The sequence below is a fragment of the Colobus angolensis genome, unplaced genomic scaffold (genome assembly GCF_000951035.1).
Source record: "Colobus angolensis palliatus isolate OR3802 unplaced genomic scaffold, Cang.pa_1.0 Scaffold124, whole genome shotgun sequence".
In the NCBI taxonomy this organism is placed as follows: Eukaryota; Metazoa; Chordata; class Mammalia; order Primates; family Cercopithecidae; genus Colobus; species Colobus angolensis.
The window spans coordinates 6,069,763-6,082,743 of NW_012113586.1; the positions used below are offsets into that span (position 1 = coordinate 6,069,763).

A 12,981-nucleotide genomic window follows, 5' to 3' on the forward strand; every position below is an offset into this window, starting at 1 on the left:
CAAGGCTACAGTAACCAAAACAGCATGGTACCGGTACCAAAACAGAGATATAGACCAATGGAACAGAACAGAGTCCTACTGTTCTCTTCGTCAGCTTCCAATTCTTTGTCCCCAGTTGGCTCTGGCTCCACTTGTTTTGTTTCTAAGGGCTGGGTTTCCTCTGTTTGGGTATCCCCTTCCTCCTCTAACTAAAGGACTTCTGCTGCTGATTTTTCTTCTTGCTCATAGTAGGATCAAAAATCATCTCATCCCCAGACATGGCTGCAGCTCGAATGGGCTAGGCACAGACAGGAAGTCAGACAGATCGGCCCCAGGCCCCAGCAGCAGCACTGCTCCTGCTGTTACCTCTCCCACCACTCTACTCTCTAGGCCCTTATTAATGTGTGCACATAGGGTGGGAATGGAGATGAGTAAGAGGTAGGTGCATGGTGGAGAGAGGAACTAGACTTAGGCAGGGTTATAATTCTTTGAGGCTTTCGGCACCACTTGTTTCCCTCCAGTTTCTTTTTCCTATTCTTTGGATAATTCATTCCAGTCTTTCACCACTTATCTCACAGGACTCTCTCATCATTTGGACTGGGCTCTGACTTAAGTAATGAGATGCTGTAGGTATAAATTCTCTCAACTCCCATTTCTACCTGAAAATATATCTGTAATTTTTCATTATTTTCTGAGGGAAAGGAGAGTGGTGTTGATGACTGAAGCTTTGGAGTGACTGCTTGAGAGTATTGGAAAGAGAAGCTAGGGCTAAATGAGAAGATTATTAGGTCATGCTGAGAGTCAGCTGACTTTAAGCACATTATGTAATTTTAAAAGTAAATTGGTACAGTGGTAACAAGTTAATCATAAATGGTTAATGGAAAAGTAGTTGACCCCGTTTGACTCGTGTTTGTTTTAGTTATACAGACAGGTATGTATTTGTGTCCTGGCCTTTGATGTAAAGTGTACTTCTTGTGGTTTGCAGTTGAAAATGTTTGAAAGCTGTCTCCTAAATTCGAGAGCTCTTTTTCTTCTGCTTGACTTGTAAATACTGGTGTAGCAAGGGTTATTGTCCTTGATAATATTCTTCCTCAGCAGTCATAACTGCACTTCACATTTGAGTTATTTACATGCTGGTGGCTCCCTCCACGCCCTTCAGCTCCAGAAATATGTTAGTTAAACACCATTTATTGAAAACTTACTCATTATATTTCTGGCTGAAAATCTAGGCATTACCCACACCAGGAACTTGGGAATCATCTAGAATTTCTAATTTATTTCCTCATTGTAACTCTTAGTACTCCTTCATCATACAGTCATTTATTAAGTCCAATTGATAATCTCATTTATCCTCTACATTTCCTTTAATACTGCCTTAGTTTAGTCTCTTGTGTTACTAATAGACCAGCATTTTAATTAGAGAAACAGTTTAGCATAGTTCTTAAGAGCGTGAGCCATAGACACAGACATATTAGTTTCAGATCTCGGCATTTACATCACCACATGAACTTCATAATGTTTCTTGATCTCTCTGAAGCTCAATTTTTTCACCTTTAATGTGGGGATAGTAATAGAACCTACTTTACAGGGCTGCTATGAGGACTAAATACACTTACACGGATAAACTTCTTAAAGAGTTAACTGATCTGGCTGGGTGCGATGGCTCACGCCAGTAATCCCAGCACTTTGGGAGGCCAGTGTGAGCAGATCACCTGAGGTCTGGAGTTCGATGCCAGCCTGACTAACATGGAGAAACCCTTTCTGTACTAAAAATACAAAATTAGCTGAGCGTGGTGGCGCATGCCTGTAATTCCAGCTATTCCGGGGGCTGAGGCAGGAGAACAGCTTGAACCCAGGAGGCAGAGGTTGCAGTGAGCTGAGATAGTGCCACTGCACTCCAACCTGAGTAACAAGAGTCCATCTCAAAAAAAAAAAACTCAGTCTCAAAAAAAAAAGAGTTAACTGATCTTATAGTAAAACCTTGTAATTAATGCAAATTTAGATGCAATTTTGTTATGAATAGAACCTGACTCAGCACAGCCCTCATTCTCAAATGGACAGATTAAAGTTCTTATTTGAGTGAGGGCAGAAGTGCAGGGAAGAGCAAAGTTGGCTTGGGAAACATCAGGCAAGGGACATGGCATGACAGAGAGTTCCCACATCCCTAGTAGTTTTATGAGCCAAGCTGAAAAAATGACATCAACTAACAGAGATTCTTAGCATTCTTGTTGGTATTTCAGAACAGTTGTTCTCAGAAAGTATAGCCCACAAAGCTGCAGTGTCAGCATGGCACTGAACTTAGTCTCTGAAATTTATTATTGGCTAGGGGAGCAGGGTTGCACAGATTATTTTACTTTACAATAACTTGACTGTATTTCATGTGATTCAACTTCCAGGTCCTCAGTTACTATGTCATAGCAAGGTTTTACTTTTTTTTTTTTTTCTTTTGAGATGGAGTCTCACTCTGTTGCCCAGGCTGGAGTGCAGTGACACAATCTCGGCTCACTGCAGGTTCATGCCATTCTCCTGCCTCTGTCTCCCGAGTAGCTGAGACTACAGGCACCCGCCACCACGCCCGGCTAATTTTTTTTTGTATTTTTAGTAGAGATGGGGTTTCACTGTGTTAGCCAGGATGGTCTCTATCTCCTGACCTCATGATCCACCTGCCTTGGCCTCCCAGAGTGCTGGGATTACAGGCATGAGCCACTGCGCCCGGCCTTACTGTATTTTTAATTGACATTTTATACCTTAATTTTTCTTTCATATTATAATTAAAATGACTCTCTAAAACTTAAGTCTAATTGTAATATAACAAGCTATTGTAGTTTGATATTTTAATTTCATCGTTTTAAAATCTCCCAAACTAATAGTTATATATCTTTATATTTACTTTTAGGCCATGCACGTTTAGTAACAACTTTTATTGTTACCTTCGCTAGTTGCTTTTTGCATCTCACTTCTAAATATGTTTCCATTTTCTTAAATATTAGGTTGAACTGTATAAAGTTGCCATATTTGCAAGTCGTAAGTGGTTTAATATTGGCAATTTTATATAGTTTGACGTTATGCTTTACTAGTTCTTATAGAAATGGGCAATACTCATGTCTGAAAAATTTTTTTTTTGCTTTTACTCTTGAGTAAAGTTTTATTAAGTTATTGAATTCTAGATTGACTATTCTTTTCCCTCAATGCTTTGAAGATACTATTCCTGTTATCTTTTGGTATCCTTTGACTGGTGAGGTCTGCTGTCAGCATGATTGCCTTCTATAACTGTAATTTTTGTTTTCTTTCTAGTAGTTAAGAGTTTCTTCTCTTTGTTTCTTAGTTTTCTTATAGTATATCTAGCTGTTTCTGTTTGTCCCACTCAGGACTTGGCTTACAGTCTTGAGGGCTCATTTCTTTGAAAATTCTCATTCATTATGTCTTTAAATAGCATCTCTATTGCTTATCTTCCATGAATTTTTATTTGACTTACGGTAGAGCTTCTCATTTAGTTCTTTAGTTTTCTTACCTTCTCTTTTGCAGTGTCTATTTTTTCTTTTATCTGTACAAATTCTGTATGATTTCTTTTATATCTATATTCTATCTTGATAATTTTCAATTGTCTCTTGCTTACCATTTAACCTGTTTTGAGCTTATTCTGTGCTATTTTATTTCTCTCTTTTTCAGATCTACCCAGTTTCATAGATTGTTTGGCCCTTTATCACAATTTCATACATATTTGAAATCTTTCAGACTGCTTTATTTATTCATTTAAAATCTGTGGTTTCTAGGTTGTTACTTCTTGGTTTATCGTGTTCGTTGATTCACACTGAGATGTTGGGTTTCCTCATGTGCATTGAAGTTTTATTGTGTGAACCTATCTTCAGTGGGAGTCCTTATTGTGCTCTGGGTTGGGAGATGTTCTCATGAGATGGTTTTGTGTTTGTAAGGTTACAGACAACTTTTTTGTTAGTTTCTTGACTTGGCAGTTCTGTATCCTGTACAAATGGTACACATTTTGGTTATATATTTATATCTATGCATACAGCTTTTTTGGGGTTCTCTAGGACTGACAAGGGTTTCAGGCTGTAGAACACTAAAAGCGTGCTCCATGCTTCATGAAGGGAGTTGAGTTTCACCTTTTAAACTTTGTTTTCCTGTTCCCAGCAGTGGTACTGTAATAACTCCTGTGACCCACATGCATCAGTTCCTCACCACTTGGGCTTTGCGTTTTCTTTTTGTTTCTGGCACTTCAAAATATTTTCTTCTTCCTTCCAGGGTTAGTTAAGTATTTTTCAGAATACGCTTTAATTTGTTATGTTTTAGCCATTTCTGTGTTTGAGTTCAGGGAATCAATTGGTCTTTCCACACTTGCTTAATCACTCATCTTGAATGGAAGTCCACCAGTCAACTTACTGAATTCCATTTAACATTGTAAAGACAAACTACTTTGTAGACTTGTGTATTTTAGCCTTTTAGAAAGAATCTCATCTCCCACTGACCCCTCATCCCCAAATAAAAATGTTAGTAAATTGACATTTAAAAGAAACGAATTCAGTAAGTATGAATGGAGTTTGAGTTGAATTTGAGTAGAACTTGAGTTTGAATTGATGAAATCACTTCTAGGGACTTTATGCATGAAACTGGTCAGTAGCTTTGCTTTTAGAGTCTGGGTGTCAGTTTTTTTGTATAATGATCGGAACTCATCATAGCAACTAGGACTGAGTGATTAAGTCTGGCACACTCATCTGATGTACACCACTTATAAGGGGAATACATACTCAAATGTAAAGTGGCTCTCATTTTTATTTTTATTATTTTTTTTTGAGATAGGATCTCTGTTGCCTAGGCTGGCGTACAGTGATACAATCTCAGCTCACTGCAGACTCTGCCTCCTGGAGTCAAGCAGTCTTCCCACCTCAGCCTCCCAAGTAGCTGGGACTACAGGCACATGCCATCATGCCTGGCTCATTTTTGTATTTTTAGTAGAGGCAGCGTTTTGCCATGTTGCCCAGGCTGGTCTTGAATCCTGGGCTCAAGCAATCTGCCCGCCTTGGCCTCTCAAAATGTTGGGATTACAGGTGTGAGCTACTGTACTTGGCCAGCTCTCATTTTTAGAGCAGACATTTATGTAATTTTAAAATTTATTGATAAATATGGAAGCAGATAGCAACAAGATCCCTAAAGAACCTTCAACTCTTTCGTTTTGGGGGTAAGATACCCTGGCTGCTGAGTAATCTGTCAGAGGTAAGTAATCAGTATAGGAGTGGGGTTTGCTGATGTCTGTAGACTTGCATGTATCCCCTTGTGTCTCTTTGGGACTTCTTGATGCCTCGTGACTGAATTCCAAGCTTCTCTGAAATTTTTTCCAGCAAGTAAGTCTTACTCAGGTGTATCTTGTTATTCCTGTGTACTACGGACTGGGTTTCTTCTGCACTGTTGAGTTATTCTTTTTCATCTAAATTTGCTAAAGTTGCTTACGTACTGATATATGTGCCTTGCTCCTTCTTTCACCCTCATTTTTTGGATCTTGTGTTAATCCTCTGAATTCCTTAATATCATTTTAGTGATGATTTAGACTAAGAAGAAGATGAATTTTTGTCTCCATAAGCTGTGATGTCAGCCTGCTAGATTGAGTTGGAAATTTATAAGAATCTGAGAATTAACTTGTTGAGTTTCAGAAAGTGTAATATAGAACTGTATGGAATAATTCATTTACACAGAACGGATCCTTTCAGAATATTGAATCTGTCTTGCTTAGAACATAGAATGTCTCTCCATTTTTTGTGTCCTTCAACAAAAATATTCCTTCATTTAGATGTTGCAAATTTCTCACTAATTTTCTCAGTATTTTACATAGATGTAATTACATACATATAGATAGAAGGAAAGATAGATATATTTTCTGCTGTCTTTTGTAGCCTCCTATTCTTTTTTCATTTAATTTGTAAACTTTGTACTTGCTATTATCAGTTTCCTTCTTTCTTAGTTGGGTTGGGGGTCCCCAAGATTAGCCTCAGGAACAGTGATCCACCAGAAGGACCCATAGGATTGAGAAAATTTGTTTTATTATGGTTGCATTTTGTTTTAGTTGAAGACATTATAGTCGAAAGATACAGACTAAAATCAGCAAAGAGAAAAGATACACGGTGCAAAGTCCAAGAGAAAGCAGACCCATGCTTTCAGATGTCCCCAGCAACAGTATGGGACAATACACTGGGAGTATTGCCAAGCAGAGAATCTCACCTGAGCCTTGGTGTCTAGATTTTGGAGATCAGTCTCATTGTCATGCAGCCCCCACAGGACTGATAATCAGCTACTGGGACTCCAGTGCACCCAGAGGTCAAACACGGTATGGCTTAAAGCCTCAGGTATACAAAAATACTCTTATCAGGCAGAATTTTCCACGGGCTCAGAGGTCATCTCCCAGGAACCTGTAAAGGGCCAGTCCTGAAGACAGGCCTTTCTTAAGAAGGAATGTGCAGCATTTGAGCAACCCAGGCCTGCCAAGTAAACCCTTTCTTACACACTAGTATATTCATGTTAATTCTTCAAGACCCTGTTGAAGTGTTTTTTGGTGAAAACTTAACTGATTCACTCTAAGAAGAGTTAGTTACTCTCAGATCTTTGTCCCTACAGTTACTTATACTTCTTTGTAGTTTTATATAATACACTTTCTCAAGAGGTTTTTAATTCATGCTTTCCCAAATGTGAAAATATTTTTCTTTTTCCCCTTTCTTTTCACTTTACTATTTCTTCCTTTGGTTTGAAAAATTGTTTTTGTATGGTTCCTTTGACCTAGATCTTGTTATTTATTTTTATACCATATTTTTGGTAAAATAAAGAGGAAATATTGAAAAGAACACTATTGTATTTTAAATCTATAACAAGTTATTTTTTAATTATTATTTTATTTTAAAATTAGAGATGGCATCTCACTATGTTGTCCAGGCTGGCCTCAAACTCCTGGGCTCAAGTGATCGTCCCACTCCCAAAGTGTTGGGGTTACAGGCATGAGCTACCTCACCCTTCTTTTAGAATGATAAGTTTTATTTATGTTTTCATTTTCCATCAGAATGACTATATATGGTACTACAGTTTGTGTACCACACAACTCGTGGGGACTCGGTTTATATTCCAGTCTTTGGTACTTTCTGTAGTTGTGTACATTATAAACTATAAAAATTATGTATTAATCTAGAACCCTTCTGAAGGTATGGATTGTGTCATTTATACTGTATTCTCAATTTCATGGCTGACATGTAGTCAATTTATTGTGTCGACTCTGGTGCTATTTTTACTTCTTTAGCCTCTGTGTGTTACCTCAACAGTTTATCCATTCTGATAAGTCCTAAAACACTAGCAGGTGAAGGCACAGATGATCTTTCTTCTCATATTAGCATGTATTCAAGTATCTCTAACCAAGTCAGAATTTATAAGATGATAGATTGTATATTAGTTTTCTGTTGCTGCTGTAACAAAATTACCACAAACTGGGTGTCTTAAAACAGCACCTGTCTTATTGTCTTACCATGATGGAGGCCAGCAGTTTGAAATCCCTTTCATTGGACTAAAGTCAAAAGTGGTGGCAGGACTGGTTCCTTCTGGTGGCTCTGGGAGAAAATCCATTTCCTCGTCTCTTTCAGCTTCTAGTGGTTGCCTTTCTTTCTTGGCCTCTGGCTTCTTCCTTCATCTATAAAGCACATCACTCTACTCCCTGTGTCCATTGTTACTGTAATTGCCTTCCACTCTTCTGTAGTCTTCTCTTCCTCTTGCTCCCTCTGATAAGGTCACTTGATAGCATTTAGGACCCGCTGGACAAACCATCTCCAGAGCCTTAATCACATCTGTAAAGTCCCTTTTGCCATGTAAATTAATACTCATAGTTTCCAAAGATCAGGATCTGAATTTCTTTTGGGGCAATTATTCAGCTAACTACATATTGTAATGAGGAAGCACTTTTTGGGAGGCATCATAATGCTTGTTTTTTCTTTTCCTAAATAGAATATCACTTTTACCCAAATGGAATAACTCGCTGGGTTATTTTACTGAGTTCTTGATGCTCATTTCTTTGGTCTTCTCTGTGATGAATTAATGTTCCCATATGGACATCATGCACAATTTATTTATTTATTCCTGAAGAATATTTTAAAATGTTGTTATTTTATATTGTAGTTGGTGTAATACGGTGCCCAGTATGCCGCCAAGAATGCAGACAGATAGACCTTGTGGATAATTATTTTGTGAAAGACACATCTGAAGCTCCTAGCAGTTCTGATGAAAAATCAGAACAGGTATGCTTCTCAATTTTTCTTTATATTCCTATCTTGATATCAAACTGTAAATTGTAAGAAAAGCATGTTTGGATAATTAAGTAATTTAGGGTGGTTCTGCTATGGATTCCTGTTTCAAATAGAAAATTAAAGATAGCTTTCTTATATACTCTCAAACTTAGTTAAATGAGACTAAAGTTATTACTTAAAATATCAAATCTGGGCCGGGCATGGTGGCTCATGCCTGTTATCACAGCACTTTGGGAGGCTGGGGTGTGAGGATTGCTTGAGCCCCAGAGTTCGAGACCAGCTTGGGCAACACAGTGAGACCCCATCTCTACAAAAAATAAAAATATTAGCCGGGCGTGGTGGCGTGCGCCTTTAGTCCCAGCTACTTGGGAGGCTGAGGTCGGAGGATTGCTTGAGCCCAGGAAGTTGAGGCTGCAGTGAACCATGATTGCACTACTGCCGTCTGGCCTGGGTGACAGAGCGAGAGCCTGTCTCAAAAAAAAAAGTCAAATCTCCATCGACTTTGTGTTCTGAGACTTAGATTTTTACCTACATGAATTATCTGTAAGGAAAAGGATTTTGTTGAAGATAAATGGATAACAAAATAATTTTATTCTGTGTACAGTGAAATAGACAGTATATTTAAGAACAAGTTTTTTCTTTTTATTTTTTGGATCTACATTTTATATATTTAATTTAGATTAGTACTTATTTCCTCTTTTAGGTATGTACTAGTTGTGAAGACAATGCAAGTGCAGTTGGCTTTTGTGTAGAATGTGGAGAGTGGCTATGTAAGACATGTATCGAAGCACATCAAAGAGTAAAATTTACTAAAGATCACTTGATCAGGAAGAAAGAAGATGTCTCAGGTAAGATAGATGCAGTTGTAATGATTACAGTTAACCTCCCTCTTTTACTCCTATAGCATTTTCTACTTATTCTTTATAAACTTTGGATAGCAACATCAATAGGAATTTAGAAAACTAGACAAAAATTTTATGTTTAGTTAAAAAATATTTGTTTTATTTTGCTACAGAGTCTGTCGGAGCATCTGGTCAACGCCCTGTTTTCTGCCCTGTACACAAACAAGAACAGTTGAAACTTTTCTGTGAAACATGTGATAGACTGACATGTAGAGACTGTCAGCTATTGGAACACAAAGAACATAGGTACAGAAATCATAATTGCTTACCAGGAAATACTATAAAAAGTGCTTGTAAAATCATTCTTCTTAAAGCAAATATTGATTATATAAGTTTGTCTCTTTTAAATCTAAATTTTACATATTTTAATTTCTTGAGCAATATATGTTTTGGTAAATTATTTAAAGATTTCCACATTTATATCTAATTGTCTTATGAATGTTTGTTAAAATGTATCGTTTTGTAGGTTTGGGTTTACAAGAGGGGAGTTATGTTATTCATTTGTTTGCTACTCCTGTGATTCAAATAAGCTTTTTCTTGGTGTCCTATAGTATTTTTGGCTGTAGTCTACAAAAGCAGCATTCCTTTTAACATCAAAGCATAAATACACTGATTTCATGTTACATATAAAATTAGAAAAGCTAGGGATTTATGAAAACTAAGCAGAGTTACTGACCCTCTAATACATGCCTTTGTATTTTAACCTTGTACCCTCAGAATTCAGTAGTATTCATTTACTATGAGTGTGCTTCATATGAACTTTTGGGAACTGTACTAAAATTTCTAGTCAGTTGTGTGACAATATCCTTCAGTAAATTTCTCTAGCTTCCATGGCATCTGTTTATTACAAGTAAAAAGATGGTGTCACTTACCCATAGTCCAGAATTTTCCAAAGTGTTTTTCAAGCAACAGTTTTTATGACTGGATGGAAATAGATTTTATTAATCTATTGCCAAAAATGTATAAGAGAACTTGGGTTAGCCACACTTAAATGTGTTTCTTAATGATATGATTTCTTAGAGTTTTTAATTCATTAGAATTCATTGAAGTTTATTAGAGTCTTCTTAAAGAGGGGATACAGTAATCCTAATCGTCAACAATTATTTCAGCCTTACTTTGTGCCAGGTACTTTTCTGAGTGATGAATATGTATTTAATTCATACCAACTACCCATGAGATTTAGGTACTGGTATTATGACTGTTTTAAATGTGAGAGAACCTACTTACAGAAAGCTGTAGTAATCTGTACAAAGTCTCATAGTAATTGGTAGTACCAGGATTTGAGCACAGGTAGTCAGACTGCAGATCTCCTCTTAACCCATATGCTCATTTTCTTCCATAGGGTATAGAGAATATAGAATACAGAATGTCTCAAATTTGACTATATAAAGGTAGTGCTTTTTGCTCTTTTTCAAGGCATCTCTCACAGCTTTACAGTGTATTTATTAAATTTTTGTACTCTTAATTTGTTCAGAAATCTCTTAACCTATAACTTGTCTGAAATCTTAGATTGTCTGTTAACAGTCTCAGTAAGACATTAGATTACCTTTTTCACAGCTGTAGTCAGATCTTTTTTTGAGTGTTAGATTTCTTGTAGCTTTTTAAGTTGATGGTGAGAGGCAAAAAGAAAAGGAAGATGTCATACTTTTCCTCATTAAAGAATCGCTTCAGTGGCCTTGCCACCTCAAAGTTCAACCATTATCATTCCCTTTTTACCATTTTCCTTTACCACTTATATCTAAGTCCTTATTATCTCTTGTATAATTTTTTAAAAACCTGTTTTTTCTCCTGCTGTGCTCGCACAACACAGAGCACTTCTGTGACCATGTGTGTGACCAGTTTCCCCTCATATTGACTGATTCTCACCAGCTTGGTGTCCAATAATTCAGTTCAATTCTGTCGCCATCTACCTGGAGTTAGAGTCAGGTCCCACAAGTTACGGGCTCAGTCCTGCAAACTACCTTTCTACTTCAAATACCAGTCGTAAGTCCCACCTTCTGGTACTTTAAAAATATATATATATATTTTTAAAAGACAGGTTCTTGCTCTGTCACACAGACTGGAATGCAATGGCATCATCATAGCTCACTGCAGCCTCAAACTCCTGGCCTGAAGCTGTCCTCCCTCCTCAGCCTCCCAAAGTGCTGGGGTTACAGGTATGAGCCACTGAGCTGAGCTTGTCCCCTGGCCTCTGGTATTCTGAGTGACTTACTGTAAATTGGGGGTGGGACGATTCCCACGACCCCTTCCTTGAGTTTGATCATTTGCTGGAATGGGTCACAGAACTCAGGGAAGCATTTAACTTACTACTGCCAATTTATTACAAATCACAGCAATTACAACAATTTAGTTCAAAGATCTTAATTGGTTTTATTTGTGATTTTTAGATTTGAGCAATACCTCATTCCATAAAATAAAACAAGTGTTTCAGTGAACTGAGCAGAGGAGGTTAGTTTTATAGGCAGAGAGGGACTGAAGAAAGCAAAAACAAAGAATAAAAAGTGGATTGGTCTTTTCAAAGTTACTTTCCTAGTAAGGTTGGAGCAGTGCAGAACAATAGAGAAATAACTGATTCATTAACATCAAATTACCTCAGGTTACCTTTTGTTGTAAGGATTAAAGACAGCACCTTAGGAGAGGTTTACCAAAAAAAAAAAGAAAAAAAGGGGGGGGTTAAAGACAGGGCGCCTCATTATCATACCAATTGAAACCGGCTTATTTGGGAAATTAGGGTGTTATCCCTTTCCTGATTTCTTGGATGGTCTGATAACTCATTTTCAGTTTGATGAACTCAGCATGAGGGACTCCATTTTGATTTTTTTTTTTTTTTCCATTTCAACAGTTTCAGTGAAAGTTTGTATATAAGATTGCTTTATTCCTGCATCTTCTCATCTTGTTTATTCCTTGTATTTTGGCCTTTTCCTTTCTTACTTGGTGAGATTTGACTTTCTGTTCAAGGATCTTTTTGTGGTCTTTGTCCAGTTTTAACCTAGTGATAACCACCATGCTGGGGTGAATGCCTACATGGACAGTTGTGCCATTAGCCTTTTCCCACTGCACCTGTTCAGTGTTGATGATATATTTCTTCCTCTAAACTTTGAATAAGTTGCCAGTTTGCTGACCTTTATAGTGTCCTTGCACAATCTGAAATTTATCATCCTTTTGGATGGGCATGGAATGAATGCTGTACTTCAGTCTCAGCTCTTAGGAAAGAGGGGAAGACATAATCCTTCTATGAATGTGGGAAGGTGCATTGAAACACCTTTTGTGGTTCTTGCTTCAGTCAGAAGTCACAAAGGGATTAAACTTCATGTTGGCCACTCCTGCTTCAGCAGTGACTGCAAAGGGGAAGAGAACTATATGTTGCTTCTGGTTCTGTCTGTACTTTGATTTTTAGTGTGATCTCTTGGGGCCTCGTGCAGGAGCTTAGTCCAAAACAATGTCCTCCTGTAATTTTTGTTTAACTATATATATATGGAGAGAGAGAGATAATTTTTCTTGTTTTTTGAAGAGACGGGGTCTCACTCTGTTGTTCAGGCTGAACTCAAGCTCTTGGGCTCAAGTGATTCTCACACTTCAGTGTCCCACATACCTGGGACTAGAGATGTGCACCACTGTGCCCCACTTGACAATATTTTATTTAATTTTTAAAAAGAGATTAGGTCTTGCTATGTTGCCCAGGCTGGATTTAAACTCTTGGGCTCAAATGATCCTCCTGCCTCAGCCTCCCGAGTAGCTGAGATACAGGTGTGTATCACCATGCCCAGCTCAACAATATTTTAAAGAATACAAATGAACAACTGGATGAAGAGATA

General features: G+C 37.5%; 1 protein-coding gene across 1 annotated transcript in view; it reads left to right on the plus strand.

Moving 5' to 3' along the window:
- The window catches only part of TRIM33 (tripartite motif containing 33), a 126,535-nt gene that overhangs the window by 48,048 nt on the left and 65,506 nt on the right, over positions 1 to 12,981 (plus strand). Inside the window, exons 2-4 of the mRNA XM_011933119.1 lie at positions 8,137 to 8,255; positions 8,968 to 9,112; positions 9,280 to 9,412. The gene's annotated coding sequence lies outside the window, so the exon portion shown is untranslated. The remainder of the gene's footprint in view (positions 1 to 8,136; positions 8,256 to 8,967; positions 9,113 to 9,279; positions 9,413 to 12,981) is intronic.